We start from the raw sequence: 15,757 nt of genomic DNA, 5'->3' as shown, positions 1-15,757 counted from the left end.
GTTAAAAACATAGGTTAACATCTAAGGTTAACAACTGAAGATAAAAGTAAGCGACTAAGGTTAAAAATACAGGCTAAGGAAAAAATGAAGCTAATCAGACATGGAGGCCACACGTTAGATCCGCAGTGGAAGCATCTGTGAGAAGGTGGAATTTACGCTAAGACCCATGTGATGAAAATGAACAGACCACCATCATGCAGCGGCATTATGCGCTCCCTTAATGAGCTTTTTGTCATTTGCTAATTTGAAACACATTCCCTCAACTCTTGATTAAATCATTGATTAAAATGCCGCCTGTGACAGGGTCAAGAAGAAGGAAACCATAGGCATCTACAGAGTTCCCGGTAAACTCTCTTGTGCAACATCTCATTACAGGGCTTTGCAGAGCAAACATTAGGCTTTCGAGACTCCCAGAGCAGGGCAGAATCCCTCCGTCATTAAACTCCCGTAAACAACCCAGGGTGCATCGCACTGCCTGTGGTGGGGTTTTCATCTCCAGGCGAAGCCACGCAGTGAGGACCAAAGGAACTTGAGATGAACGCATTCCAACGTATTGATACTCGCCGCACCGGCGGCAGTGGGAGGCTCACAGCTTGGTACCTTGGCTGAATACAAGTCTAACTTCCCTGCCCAGAGCAGGGGCAGAGTTTGCTCTTCCTTAGGAGCATGCAGTTGAGTTCGCAGATGAGACCTAGCAGAAGTCTGCACTGTACACGTGCATACACAGAAGGGGCTTGAGGGCAGTGTTCTGGCAAGGGGGAAACTGATTGGTCACATGTCCTCACATCTTCACTTGGCCCTGCCAGCGTGAACCATCAGCTAAAAAAGCCTCATGTAAATACTAAGCATGCATGTTGTCTTTAGATTCCAGTTGCTAACCTGTTAAGCACACTAACTCACCTAAACTCTATATATGCTATGGGTCCTCGTACTTACAGAGCCCCCTATATCCAGGACTGCTACTTAGGACTAAGCAGGTTCTACTTCACCCGCCTCTGGAGGTCACCCTTGTCATAAGGTCACTGTAGATGTCTTTAGGTCTTTGTGACCAATTTCCTGAAAATATGAAGTGTTTTCAGGAACAGAAGCCTCATTCTAAATGGTACAAAGACACCATGTGGGCTAACTGTAGGGCTGCTTTATAAACTCCCGTGTATAAAATGCCTGTCAAACATGGGAGCTACTCAAGGATATTCAATCAAGCGCTGTTTGTGAAAGTGAAAAAATGTCCATCATTTGGACCCCAAGTGTCCATCAGCAGGAGAATAGATAAATAAATGTGGTCTGTTCATGTATCAAAATACCATCGATCCATTAGAAAGAGTGACTTAAAGCTGAAACTATCAGCATCGATCAATCTTAAAGAACGTAATGTTGAAAATGGATATGCATAGTGTGACATCACTTATATAAATAGTAAAATGCACAATAAATATACAAATAGCTGATGGGCGCGTGCATTTGTATCAAGACATCAATCTAGTGCTAGGTCGATGCTCATCAGCGGCAGGGTCGTGGTGACCCCAGGTGCGGCAGGGAGGAAAAGGCACTGGGGAAGCGTACACACAGGCTTCACCTGGATCGATAGCATTTTATTCCTTTTTTCCAATGTAAAATATATGTGACGAAAACATTTATTAAATCTGAGTCACAACTATATGGGTACCTGTATTTTCCTGTTTGTTGAGATAAGTTGTTGTTATTGTTGTTGTTGTTTAGGTAAAAGAAAATAGAACTGAAGCTTCATTTCCCTGAAGGAGCTACTGTTTCTTCCCTTCTGATAATGAGATCCCTATTATTCAGCGCCTTTCCACATTTCCTTTTTTTTTTAAACAACGGAGTTTTCCTTTCAAATGAACATGTTTATGGATTCCTAATACATACAGCCAGTAAAAGTGGAGGTGCCCTGGAGCCCTGGTTTCTCACCTTCATTCTATGTGACCTAACAGTGTCCCCAAAGGCATCTCCATGGAACCCAAGGCTTCCCAGAGCACAGTCACAAAACCGCTGATGTGACTGATGGTGAAGCCCTCGTGACCTGAATGCCGGGAGGCCAGGACCACTTTGCAAGGTTTCTGTCAACCTCTACGGTCAGGTCATTTGCATTCTTCTTTCCCCTCCTGTGTTTGGCTAGTATGCCACCTGATATTTCTCTTTTTTTCTCTCTCTCTTTAAGATTTTATTTATTTGTTTTTAGAGAGAAGAGAGGGAAGGGAGAAAGAAAGGGAGAGAAACGTCAATGTGTGGTTGCTTCTTATGTGGCCCCTACTGGGGACCTGGCCCAAAACCCAGGCCTGTGCCCTGACTGGGAACTGAACTAATAACCCTGGTTCACAGGCCGGTGCTCAATCCGCTGAGGCACATCAGCCAGGGCTGGTATTTCTTTTTATTAAGAACCTGAATACAATCAAATGGCCCATCTTCAATAATCGACAAAAATTAATACCTCTCAACAAGTTTAAACTGACAGTTCTCAACTGCCCTCCTTACCATTATTCTGAATAACAAATTTAGCCATGCTTGTGTTATACACACAAAAAAATATTTTTAAAAAAGAAGTACAAAAGGAGGATACTTTTTTAAATAAGTAAATCTTCCTTAAATAAAAGGAAAGCAATAAATAACTTAGAGTGAAGGTAATCACATATATTAAAAAGAGACCTCAACTTTAAGAATGTCAAAAGTTGTGAAAAAATGTTAGACTTACTGTGCTCATTCCACAATATATACAGATATTAAATCATTATGTTGTATACTTAAAATAATAAAATTTAGATGTCAATTAAACAGCAATAAAACTCTTATTAAAAAGTTAAAAATAATGCCCTGGCTGGCATAGCTCAGTGGATTGAGCATAGGCTACAAACCAAAGCATCAAAGGTTCGATTCCCAGCCAGGGCATATGCCTGGGTTGCAGGCCATGGCCCCCAGCAACCACACATTGATGTTTTAATCTCTCTCTCTCTCTGTCTTTCTCCCTCCCTTCCCTCTCTAAAAATAAATAAATAAATCTTTAAAAAGATGATCATTAATATTTTTAAAAAGTTAAAAATAAGAAGCATGACATTAACTTCCGTCAACTACTGACAAATATATGCAGTACAACATTTCTGTGACCAATAATGTATTGGTACAGATAACGAGTGAAGATATCTTAATGTCCATTTTGTGAAAGTCCCTAAGTTATCACTTTATCTTAACATAAATTTATTTGTCCTGCCAGGGGATCTGATGCTGTATTAATTAAAACGTGATACTTGTTAAAGAAGCCTACCCAACATTGTGCTTGACCATTCTAATTTACCGAAGTTCAAAGTCATGGTTCCCAGAAGATTCAAGAGTCGTACAATATAAATGCGGTTTGTCAAACATGAAGAGTGTTTGCAGTAGTTAAGTAGGTATAAGTTTGCTGTAGCTATAGAAGCAGTGATATTGATACCATTGAGTTGCTCACTTGTAATATCTATCTGTATGAGAAAAAAATCACTTTGGGGAGAAACTACACACAACAGCAGCAACAGACAGCTTACCTTATCTACCAACTGAGGGATAGCTACCTGGCAAGCTGAGTCCTAGATAAATCACTGGAGTGGAGTAGAATGCTGATTGTTGCTTTCTGGTTATTCACCCAGGCCCCCTATCCTCACCTAGCACCCACCCAGACATCACCAAAGAAAACCTGTACATGTTGACCAGGGCACCCTAGCCAGTATGGCCTCCATGCCAGGGTGAAGTGTTGCCTGGGCGTGGAAAGCAAAGGTAACTCTTCACCAGCTCTTCTCCCCTTGGCCTTGCTCTCCCTTTAAAGGGAACAAACAATCAGCCTCCTTCTACTGCCGCCACTGCACTCTCTACACTGGGGATGCCAGCGGGCATGTGAAGAACAACACTATGGAAGAGAAGACTGTTCGGTAGAAAGAGGATTTCAGGGCTAAGCAGAGATTTTAGAGATGGCAGAATGAGGCTGGACCAAAAAAAAAAAAAAAGATTAATGAATACTCTGTCCTATGGTGATCAATTAAACCACCAAAGTCCATCTGTTTGCCTGAAAATGAACGTACTGAGATCACAAAGGGACAATACTGTTGATACGTTTTTGAAGAGACTTATTTTTAACACAAGTTAGTTGCTAAGCCACATTTTGAAGCAGCCTATGACATTACGTGGGGGAGTGGGGCCAAGAGGAGAGAAGCTGCGGTAGGGGAAAAGAAGAATCACAAAGATGATAAAATGCATGGTGAAGTTTCCATCAAGAAGATTATTTAGCCTAAAGAACCCCGTGAAAATAAGTCTAAAACATGACTTAACAAGAGTAAAGGTTAATAAAACACCAAGACAGATTGATTACTAATGTCAGTTGAGATGACCATCTCTAGAAATCCATTTAAAAAAAAAATCAGACAACCTTAAGGGCTAGAAGATTTAGTTACTTTTCTGCACAAAATCAAATGGGGTGACCAGCATTATGACCTTGTGATCAAAAATATGCAAGGAGGACCTCGTGTAGGCTAAGACCATTGTCTAAGGATGTTTCAAGACTAATTCTAGAACTTTCAAGAGGCAGTAAGTCAACACATTGGCCCCAAGAATGGATGCAGAATTGGTGTGAAGTCAACCCATCCAGCAAATGTCCAGTTCATCCGCAGGGCAGAATTGGGGGTTCAACCCTATACAAGAAACTTTTTATTAGTCAGATAGTCAGGAAGTGAAGTGCTTCAGCTAATCAAATATTTTTGTTAATTGTTACCACATGCAGAAGGATTACAAATTTTTAAAGAATGAGAATAAATTAAAATACACTTAACACTGAAACTAAACTGATTATAATTTAATCTTTCTCTAATTATTCAGAATGCATTTCAGGGTCATCAAGAGAAGCATAAATTATCAGCGCTTGATGACTGTGCAGGAAGTCAGGGTTTTTCTAAAATCCTGTTTAATAGATGCTTGGTAACAAAGAATCCACTGCACCAGTTATCATTTGGGGGATTTATGGGCTAGGCATTTTGCTGGGATATGAAGTATGTCATTAATCCTCACCAAAAATAAAGTTTCGCAGATGATGAACTGATATTCACAGAGTCAGAATAAGTTGTCCAAGGTCACACAACACGAAAGGGTGTCAGAGCCAGGTTTTGAATGTCGAACTCTTTAAGGAATACTCTCTTTCACTGTGGCAAACAAGCAAGCCCTTGTTGTGTAAAAGTATTCATAAGATTCGCTGGCTCCCTCTACAACACTTACACACACTCAGTGGGTCATGCTGTTTGTGCTTCTGCTAAAGGTTTTTTTCTGAGTCATCCCTGAGACTGTTACCATGTATTCATGAGGCCGGCAAACTTTGTCCAAAAACTGTTTTTGAAGTTTTTTTTTCTTTTTTTCTAAGTGAAAGGCCAACAGCTCATTCAAAGAATCAAGAACATAGCCTGAACATCTCTGGAAGAAAAATGTTTTAAGAGACTAAACCAGCAGAGCCTTGACCACATGACAAAATGACTGACTGATAACATACACTTATGGACTCATTTACTCACTTTTATGCCGTGATCTAGTGTTTGAGCCTTTCCACTTATCTTTACCTATAAAATACACTGGATTTGACTATCACTTAGAAAAGACTCTGGTCATTTAAAATTATTGAAAACTTTAGGCTGGGTTTAAATCTATTAAAGAAATATATTCCACTTAATTAGGAGGGGGGGAAAGTTATTTCATCAGCGGAGGTGAGACAGCTGATCTCATCATCGGCCTTTTAGCCCCAAACTCCTTCATGTGTTGTTTTTTCTTTATTTTTTTGTGGATATTTTTTTCTTTATTGGAAAACTTAAGACCTGGGTACATTAAATAAAACCAGTTTCTGGGGGAATAAAATCAAAACGCGCACCAGGAAAAGAGTCCGCCCTGTCTGGGCCGCGGTGGAACCCAGACAGTATATTCTTCTCGCTGAAACATCCCGGGCGCTTCGCACAGGCTCGGCTGCCCGGAAAGCCGCTCCCTAGAAGGTGCGCGCTGCTTCTGAAACGGCCTCTTAGGCGAGGGAAAACCAGGCTCCTTCCTGTGGTCACATGGACCATTTACGGCTTCTCATTCACCTTCACTCACCAGCGCCCGTTAAAGCTCTGCAGGGTTCAAATGCCTTTTCTTCCTCCACCCATAATGGTTTCACTTATCTCCAAAGCAGGCAGCGCTTCCTATAATGGAATTTCACAAACAAGAGGGGCAACGCGGCTCAGCTGCAGAATGGCACAACGTACTCTCAGGCCATGATACTGTTTCATTAGCTAATCTCATTCACACGCAGGAGGCTTTGCCGTGGCCGAGGTGACCCTATTCAGAGAGACAGGCCTCCCTCCCCCACCTCCGCACGTAGCATTTCCAGATAAGCCGTGAGAATCTTTCTATTCCAAAAGAAACTATTTCCATCTCTAGCACCAGGCTAATATTTTTATTGTATTGAAGAAAAAGCTACCTAAACAGTAACTTGGGATAAAAGGAGTCCCAAGGAGAGCAAACTTCTTGCTCAAAAAGTACAGAATAGAAAGAGACTGCCCGTCAATGAAGTCTCGACACAAAATTACGGCAGGAAGGTAATTCTGAAAATGCTACAGCTTGACCCCCACCTTCTAATTCAGGATCTCGCTCACACACAGAAGTTTCATGCTCATGTTAAATTTAAAGAGAGTTAAAATGACCGACTGCCTAACTAAATCAAATTACACATTATTTCAAAGCTTGAAAATCATCCTTAACTGCCCTAAAAGTTGATAGATGAGGTGGTGCTTGGCATGACCGTGTTTTGAAAGGGGATTTCACCGCTCATGACTGGCACTGCCATGGCGTTGTTCAGCTGGGGTTTTCCTCCAATGCTTTGGACTCATTCGTTCATTCGATTTCCTCTCTTGAGATTTTGTGCTCTCTACAGTAACTTTGTTAAACCCGAATCTGAGATGGCCCTCCCGACTCTGAGCTCCAAGGGATAACTCTCTCAGAGGAAGGAAAGTGAGATTCATTTTCAGTATGGGTGAAATAGCAGAAGAAGCACCCGAGTTGAAGGTCAAGAAAATGTCACCTGGAACCTGAATCAATATCAATAGAAATAGTTCATTGAAGACCAAGGTCTAATTTTATGACCAGGTAAGAAAGGTGTTCAATATCAAATTAAGTGGCTAGGTGAGAAGAATGATGAAAGTTAAAATAAGACCATTAATTATAATTTCTTTAACTTAATTTTATAGCCTAAGAAATTATAAAGATTCTAATAAAATGTGATTCTTGACATCAATGCCTAAAAAAGATCTCTGGAGAACTATACAATTCTTAAACTGGAAAGATCCCCAAAGAATAGCTAGTTCAACACTTATTTTTCAGATAAAGAAACTGAGGCACAGAGAAGTTAACTGTATTTACATAAAGAACATTTAAAAACTTTAGCTTATACTTTAACTATTGTCACAACAAACCCAAGTTTAATATCAAAAGGGTATAATTAGCACCCATGAATAATCTCAGTGCATGAAAATTATTCTTATAATAGTAAAAGCAATCTATTGCACCATATCTTTAAATTTTTTTAAAAAATGGTAGAGTGAATCTAATATTTCATTACAATTCCCAAGAGTAATTCAGTTTTCCTGCCAATCTAGACTCAGTCACCTAGTCACTCCTTACACATTTACTGTGCTCCTACTGAATGTTATGTATAGAGCTCAAGACTCCAAAACTGTACCCTAGTTGAAATTTTGTCTTCCAAAAATAGTGACTAAAATCTTTATAGACACATTTCTTACCTATGAGTACTTATACCATTTAATAACTTCCATTTTCTCCTAAAATGATTTTTTCCTTCCTTTCAAGGCTAATAGTGGCCATTATCTCCAATAATCTAAATGTCTCTCAAGTTCAGCTATTCAGTTGCCTTATTCAACACGCACTTCATTGTGATCGGCCTACGGGTGTGTAGGGGGCCCACGAATCCGTCTTGGCACCAGTTTTTCATGTTTCCATTCATAATATGGCTGATTTTCTTCTATGAGGTATCGTGGTCTTTGCTGGAAAGATAATATAGGGCATGATTAACCAGTAACTCACCCAATAACGAGTCTAGCAAGGCTGGCAGGAACAATAGTTATGCCACTGATGAGTGACTGACCAACATAAGTAAAGTTGAAGTAACAAAGAGTTGAGATAAGAAGACCCTGGACAGGAAAGCTACAGAACGGGTGAGATTCACACTGCTTGAGGTCTGGTTGTCAATACTACAACTCCAGAAACATTTTTTTGTGTGTGCAATCAAAGCTAATCCTCACTGATGAATGTGCAAGACGTCAATTTGCAAAACGCCATGTCAGTGTATTAATTTATAATGGAAAATATCCCTTCCCAAGCTTTAGAAAACTCATGTTAAGTCTCCTGAAAAGGAATGGCTAACACCTGACCATCCACTTCTCCCTGTTCTCTCCATGACTCCATAGCTGCCCAATGGAATCCTTCCTAACACAGTTTTCCAGGCAGCCCCTGCTGATCACACTGAGACAAATTCCGTTAGCCTCCTTCCCAGACAGTGCTTTTGTCATTCTCAAGATAACTAAGAGGACAGGTAGTTCTTTTCAGGTTGTTTTGGACATCAGGAAATAAGAGCTAATGTAGGCATATGCTTGAGGACCATTTCACCTAGGTTGTACCATGGGTACAACCTTATAAGTTCACCTTCCCTCAGTTCCTACAGTCCTCCCATCACCTGAATGTTCCAGCGTTGCTCTCTCCCGGAACAGGTTTAAAAACATCATGATCTGTTCAAACTCCTATTTGCATTTCCTTTGAATATATGCCCAGAAGTGGAATTGTTGGATCAGATGCTAGTTTTGGTTTTCATTTTTTGAAGATCCTTGATACTTTTTCCACAGTGGCTGAGCCTATTTACATTCCTACCAATAGTGCATGAGGGTTCCCTTTCTCTACACCTTGCCAACACTGACCTTGATGATAACTAAGACATATAGGCACTGCTATATTTATTGCATTATTTACAATAGCCAAGGTAATGAAAACAATCTAACAATTAAAGAATGAATAAAGAAGTTGTTATGTGTGTGTGTATATATATGCACACAGATACACCATCTTTCGGACTACAGGACACTCCCCTCCAATTTGGGAGGAAATGGGGGTGCATCTTATAGTCTGAATGTAGCTTACCTGGCTCGCTGTGGGAGAGGGGGTGGAGCGGGGTCACAGGTTATTAAATATTTTACCACATTTTTTGCTTCAAAAATTTTTTGCCTATTTTCCTCCTCTAAAGCCTAGGTACATCTTATGGTCTGGTGCATCTTATAGTCCTAAAGTATTATATATATATATATATATATATATATATATATATATCCATAATCCTAAAGTATGATACATATATAATATATATCCATACACACAATGGAATATTATTCTGCTAGAAGGAAAAGGGAAATCCTGCCATTTTCATCAGTACAGATGGACATTTTGGTCATCAGGCTAAGTGAATTAAGTCAGGCAGAGAAAAGCAAACACTGCATGATATCACTTACATGAAGAATCTGAAAAAAACCAAAGTTGTAGAAACAGAGAGCCAAATGATGGTGCCCAGAGGCTGGGGTGGGGGGATTGGCATATGTTATTTAAGGGTACAAACTGGGAACTAGTCAATCAATAATTGCTGGAGAGCTAACACATACCATAGTGATATAGTCAACAATTTCGTATTATAAATTTCAAAGTTGCTAAGAGACTAAGATCTTAATTGTTCTGACAACAAAAAAGATATGATAATCTTGTAATATAATAGAGGTGCTCACGAACAGAGTGATAATCAGGTTGCAATACAGAAATGCATCAAATAAACATGTATACCTTAAACTTACAAAATGTTATATGTCAAGTACATTTAATTTAAAAAGTCATTATCAAATGCTCCCTCTTTTTTTCCCTTTTTTTAACAAGATTCCATTGAGTCTACCCTTCAGATTGCAAAAGTAGATTTTCTTCTGATAAATTATACTTCAATTATTTTACAGTTTTCTTTTAAGTCATAAAAATAATACTGAGCTTCTGTTTGCTGCTACATCACACAAAAACTACTGGACAGATTGTCATTAAAAATGGAGGGTATAGTTGGAATGGTCTGAATTCTTTTTTTTTTTTTCAAAAGAGACTTTATAGTAATCATACAATTCACTGGGATTGGGATGGTGGGGGACCTTGAGTAATTCTCCCCTCGGAGACATTGGGGTTGGAGGAGCCCCAGGGAATGCCGGTCCGGAGGGGCACAGCATCTGTATGAGAGAGAGTGCTGCAGAAAGGGGAGGGGAAGAACGGCTTCCAGTCAGAAAGCACAGGGGCAGGGTCTCTGACCTGAGGTACAGCTGCTCTCCCATGACAACCCCACGACACCTGTTCCCAGGAAAGCGAGGCACCAGGTCCTACGTCTCTAAGAGGGTGCACCTGCTAAATGGTGTGTGTCCCTGATCATAGCAATACGTGAGCCGCACCTGGAAGAAGCAACTCAACGATGACACACATGTGTGTGTGCGCTTCCGAGCTTTGACAAGGGCTGCACCAGTCACCTGGTCATAGCACATGTCCCCTAAGACCCCTAAACTGGTCGCACCATTAGAGCGGTTGAGAACTGTGCAGAAAAGGATACAGAATCTGAGAACTGCGAGACTGCAGATGGTGCAAGAACAATGAGCACCAGTCCTGTCCCTTCAGGACAACGCTGAGGTCCAGATCGTGTATTTTGGCCAGAGAGAGAATACGGAACGTGCAAAGTAAATAGATCAAATAGGAAAATACTATTTAACATTTTTAGGTGTGCGGAGCACACACAGACATAAATTAGCTTACATTTTCACAACCGACTCCGGGTCAGGCAGGATAGCCGTCGGCATCAGTCCTGTTGAACAGGTGAGGAAGTTGACCCTCCGGGAGCCCTAATGATAACTCCCCAAAGGCACACCCCTAGAGCTCGCGCACTGAGTCCCTGGCGCCACGCTCCAAGCCCTGCAGACCTTTCGCCCCGCCCAACGGAAGGCAGAGGTAACTAGGCTGCTGCACGGAAGTCAAGGAGAAGGATTCAGGGAGGGGCACCTGGCATGTCCATCCAAGGTGAACTCTGTAATCTCTGGCTGCCTGATGGCCGTGTGGTGTGAGTATGTGGGTTGGTGAAACACAAATATATTGGACATTGTTTTCTTCATAACTTCAAATTCCACAAGTCTGTAAACTAGCATGCACTAATAATTGTCGGGCATAGCCTTCGAATCTCCTTCTTCCTTCTGTGCTCTGACATCAACCCCTCTTTGGTGGCTGCCATCCAGTCCAGCCAGGGGCACCAGTACCGAGGGACTCCACCATCCCCCTCCTCCGGTAGGTACCCTAAGCAGTGAGCCATCCTCGAGCTGTGGCACGAACTGCTGCTTCACACAGTCTAAGCTGACAAAGATTCACTCTGAGAAGCCATAAAACAGTTAGTACAGAGTGGGCATCAATATTCAGGTACTTGGGCCTCTTTTCTGAGCTTGCAATGGATTTTTAATCGGTTAGTTTTTCTAAAAGGTCAATGTATTAACCTTTGAGATCTCCCCTTAATTCTTAGAATTTTTAAGTGCACGTTTAGAAAAACACAGGTGCTTAACACATTTTGTCCAGTTAAATGGGCCTCTGTGATACGAAATTGACCTAGGCAGGTGGCTGCCAGTTCCGCGCCATGCGGGAAATGGATGTGTTTCTCCTTTACCCGCTCTCCAGGGGAAGGGGAAGCGGAAAGGGGAGGAGGATGCTGACAGACACCAGCAGGGTGAGTCTGTGCTCAGCATCTTGTCCTGGTGGTATACCCGAGCTGCAAGATTTATAACCACCTTGTTACAATGCATCAGCTTCAACACTCTCAGTGAAGTCTTCAATAACTTTGATGACATCTTGCTGAGGGGTTTTGTCATTAAAAGCCGAAAGCTGGTCATTAACAAACCTTCTCTGCAATCATCTACCGCTGTGCTAACTCAGGCATGGATCTGCCTGGAAAGTTGGGCTCGCTCAGAAACTTTCCAGAAGGTGCTTTTTTTTTTTTTCTCCTGCCCCCTATGTGGGCTATGTTTCTTTAGGGAAATAAAAAACAGTTCCCAATCTCTTAGTCATTTATTTCTCATTATCCATGGATGGAGCCTTCTCTGGTAGACACAACCAAATTCAACAAACGTGTGTAGGACACCTACCACCTGACAGCACTCACGCCCAGGAGTGAAGACATTCTTAGGAGAAAGACCCCACCCCAGCTCTGGGAGGGTGCGCAGGGCCCCTCCCCCCAAACTACCCACCATTTACAAAATCCTTCCTCATGTGCCAGACTCTACGTTTAGGCACTATAAGCATTATTGTATTTATTTTTACCACTCTTTAGAATATAAAGAAAAAGAGTGGTATGTTCTTCTTACCCCAATTTAAAAGATCAGGTGGCTGAAGCGTTGTCTAACGATTTTCCCTAAATGATTGAGTGTGGAAGAGGCAGAATCGGGTTCCAACCCTTGTCTTGTGTGACCTGAAGCAAGTTCTGTGCTCCAAACTACAGGGTTGGGCCAGGCGGACTGCAAAGACCGGGGCACTCCGGGGTGAGGAGAGATCAGGAGCCAAGTGAAAGGCAGGCGCATGCAGGGGAGGTCTGAGAAACAGGCTGAACACAGGCTCGAATGCCCTTTGGGGAGAATTCGGCTGTGATTGGAGAATTGCACCTTGGGAATAACCTTCCCACACTTCTCGCCTCTCTGCGAACATTCAGATTATCAAGGTATCCACTGGCGTGTGTGTACACATGGACTTAAACGTGCCTGCTGGCTCTGCAGCAGCAAGGCCTGCTGTACATTCTATGGGCAGAACAGAGAGTCCTATGATGTGAGAAAAGTTGAACTCTTTGAAGATGGCTGCCTCCTGAACACCTACAAAAATTTAGGTGGCAGAGCGATCTGGCTACCCAGTTGCTTGACAGTGGTTTCTGCTACCAATGATTTGATTTTTCACTAATCCGGCAGCCTCTCTGAGGGGAATAACGAATGAAGGGAGGCGTTCCTGCTTTCTCCTCCACCGGATTCAGCCGTCAACGTTACAACACTATTCGAGCTTCCCCAGAAAAAAGTGAAGAGAAACAGGCTGACATGAGGAATAATATTCTGCTATACCTTAGAGACTTGGGGGTAGGAGAAGGATTAAAGAAAGTCTTGACATGACATTTTTAAAACAACAATATATATAGAAGTTGAGGTGATAAGTGTATTCTTAAGAGTACACATTTTTATAAAAATAATAATTATTACCATTGGTGGAGGGCCCACTATGTTCCAGGCCATTGCTAGCAGGAGGTAACACAATAGCTCACTAAATGAAACCTTCACAACTGCCGTGGTAGGGAAGTGGCAATCCCACTTTTACAGATGCACTAAGTAAGAGTTTGGGAGGCTGAGCAATTTGCCACAGGCCCCTCATTGAATATTCAGCAGGACTGGAGTGCAAGCCTAGTCATATGTTATTTCAAGGTTCTGGTGTCTGCACTGTGTTACCTTACTCTTATCTATACCTACATTAATTAAAACACAACCAATTTAAAGGCATTTAAATAATGCAACAATTAAAAAGACATCCGCTGATTTCTTTTTTTCCCCTGAAATGACACGTTCCTCTTTTTTTTTCCTTTACCCAAAAGGAGACAACAACATTAGCCTACTATTTGCTCCCCAATTGATGCTGTGGTATTTTACTGGAAAAATCAGTAAGACCCCTAAACCGACGCCATTGATCCCACTGCAATGTCGTTATGTGCCTGTCCGTATGCGTGATGTCGGAGGGGATTGTTCGAGGCCCCCCGGTTCTGGCAGGTTCTCACCTGCAGCGCTTCCCGCAAATGTCTTCCTTGGCATATTATTTTTAATTGCTTGTGGTGTGTTTTTTTTTACTGGGAAAGTACTGTGCAGTCAAGATCATCAGTGCTACCTCGGAGGAATCTCAGGAATTCCACTAGTAAGCACAGCGCTACTCCTCTGACGACGGGCAGGATGGGAGATGTCTGAGCACTGTCCGAGGTCATAGGACCTGGCGGCCCTTGCAGAGGCAGCATGAAGCACTTTCGAAGAATCTACATAAGCCCTGGCTGGTAGCTTGGTTGGTTAGAGCATCGCCCCAATACATCAAGGTCAAGGGTTCGATCCCTGGTCAGGACACATGCAAGAATCAGCCAGTTAAAGTGTAAAAAAGTGGGACAACAAATTGATGGGGTTCTTTTCTCTCTCTGTCTTTCTCTCTCTAATAAATAAAAAAAAATCAGAAACAAACCAAAGAACAAAGAACCTATGTCAGCCCAGAGTACCAAAGGTGAGGAAAAGTTTTGTGGGATGGAACAAGCGAGCGCTCTGAGTCAGAAAGCCCTGGACTCACAGACCTTATCAAACACCTGGACAGTGGAGGTGGTAGCAGTAGTAGCAGTAGTGGTAGTAGTAATACCCACATTCTCTGCCTTGCTCCAGCAGATATGACTTAGCGACCTTGTGACCTTGAACAAATGACTTAGCCTTTTCATAACCCAGTTTTCTCCTCTGTCAAGTAGGAGCAGTGACATCATGTTACAGCTTTGAAAACGAAATGAAATGGTCTCAGTGAAGACTCTCTTTGCTCCAAATGATAGAAACCCAGTCAGAATCAGGCAAAGTAGAAAGAGCACTTAATTAAAAGGAATGTCTCTCAGGAACACACACGCAGCTGGCTCTGAAAAACACTAGAACTAGAGGCCCACGGGCCATCCAGAATCTCTCTCCATTTCCTGTCGCCGCTTCCCCGGAGGCACCTGCGGTGGTCCTTCCCACTGCTTAACCCCAGGTGGCAAACACAAGGCCCGCGGGACGAACCTGGCCCTCCACCTTGTTTTATCCGGACTAGCGCCTTGTTTCTACCCAGCAGCAGAGCCAAGTGCCTTGCCCCTAGTTAAGAAGTAGTTCCATGTATACAGCCCTAAAATTACATTCAGCCCTTTGAAGGCAACTACACAGCTGATGTGGCCTCCGGTGAAAATGAGTTTGACATCCCTGGCTTACACTGACATGGCAGGACACAGCCACCGATGTCCCTCAACCCAGGCTGAGAGACAAACTGGTCCAAGTTCAGAATCCTGGGGAAGCACTGGGATTGGCCCAGCTCATGTCATATGCCTACATGTAAACCAATCAATTATCTGTTGAGAAGACACAGTATTTTATTCTACTTACATGCTGCCTCTATGGTAAGCCTGAGGATAGGGAGAGGTGGGTGTTTTGTAGAAGAAAGAAGATTAGTTACTAGAAAAGAGTTTCACCACAGATGAAATAATTGGTGTCAGTGGCAACAATATAAGAGAAATCATTATCACTGCACCCAGTCCAGAATAGACACACATATGTATGGGTTTTTATGGGGTTTTTTTGGTCAATATATAGATTTCTGCACATTTTGAAAGGTGATATTTTTAAAAGCAAAATAAATATAGTATTATGTGTTAATTACAATGAATATAGAACATCTAATGTTAAAAATCAGAAGAGAACATAGATGCTGTGAACCATTTATGTTTTAGGTACCTAGTACTTTCTCCATCATTTTAAAGACAATAGAAAATCAACAAGTTTTAATACAAGATTTTATTTCCTTACCTTCTCCTCTTTCTCCTGTCCCTTAGAAACTCAAATCTTCTCACTTTTCTACTCTTGCCTTCAAT

General features: G+C 42.0%; 1 protein-coding gene across 2 annotated transcripts in view; it reads right to left on the bottom strand.

Annotated features, from left to right (window-relative positions):
* LOC114491563 (cytosolic beta-glucosidase) overlaps positions 1–15,757 on the bottom strand; it is a 100,715-nt gene that overhangs the window by 40,986 nt on the left and 43,972 nt on the right. The window lies entirely within an intron of this gene.

The sequence above is a fragment of the Phyllostomus discolor genome, chromosome 1 (assembly GCF_004126475.2).
Source record: "Phyllostomus discolor isolate MPI-MPIP mPhyDis1 chromosome 1, mPhyDis1.pri.v3, whole genome shotgun sequence".
NCBI classification, from domain to species: domain Eukaryota; kingdom Metazoa; phylum Chordata; class Mammalia; order Chiroptera; family Phyllostomidae; genus Phyllostomus; species Phyllostomus discolor.
The sequence above is the reverse complement of the archived record's forward strand: the minus strand, read 5'-3'. Positions and strand labels throughout refer to the sequence as shown.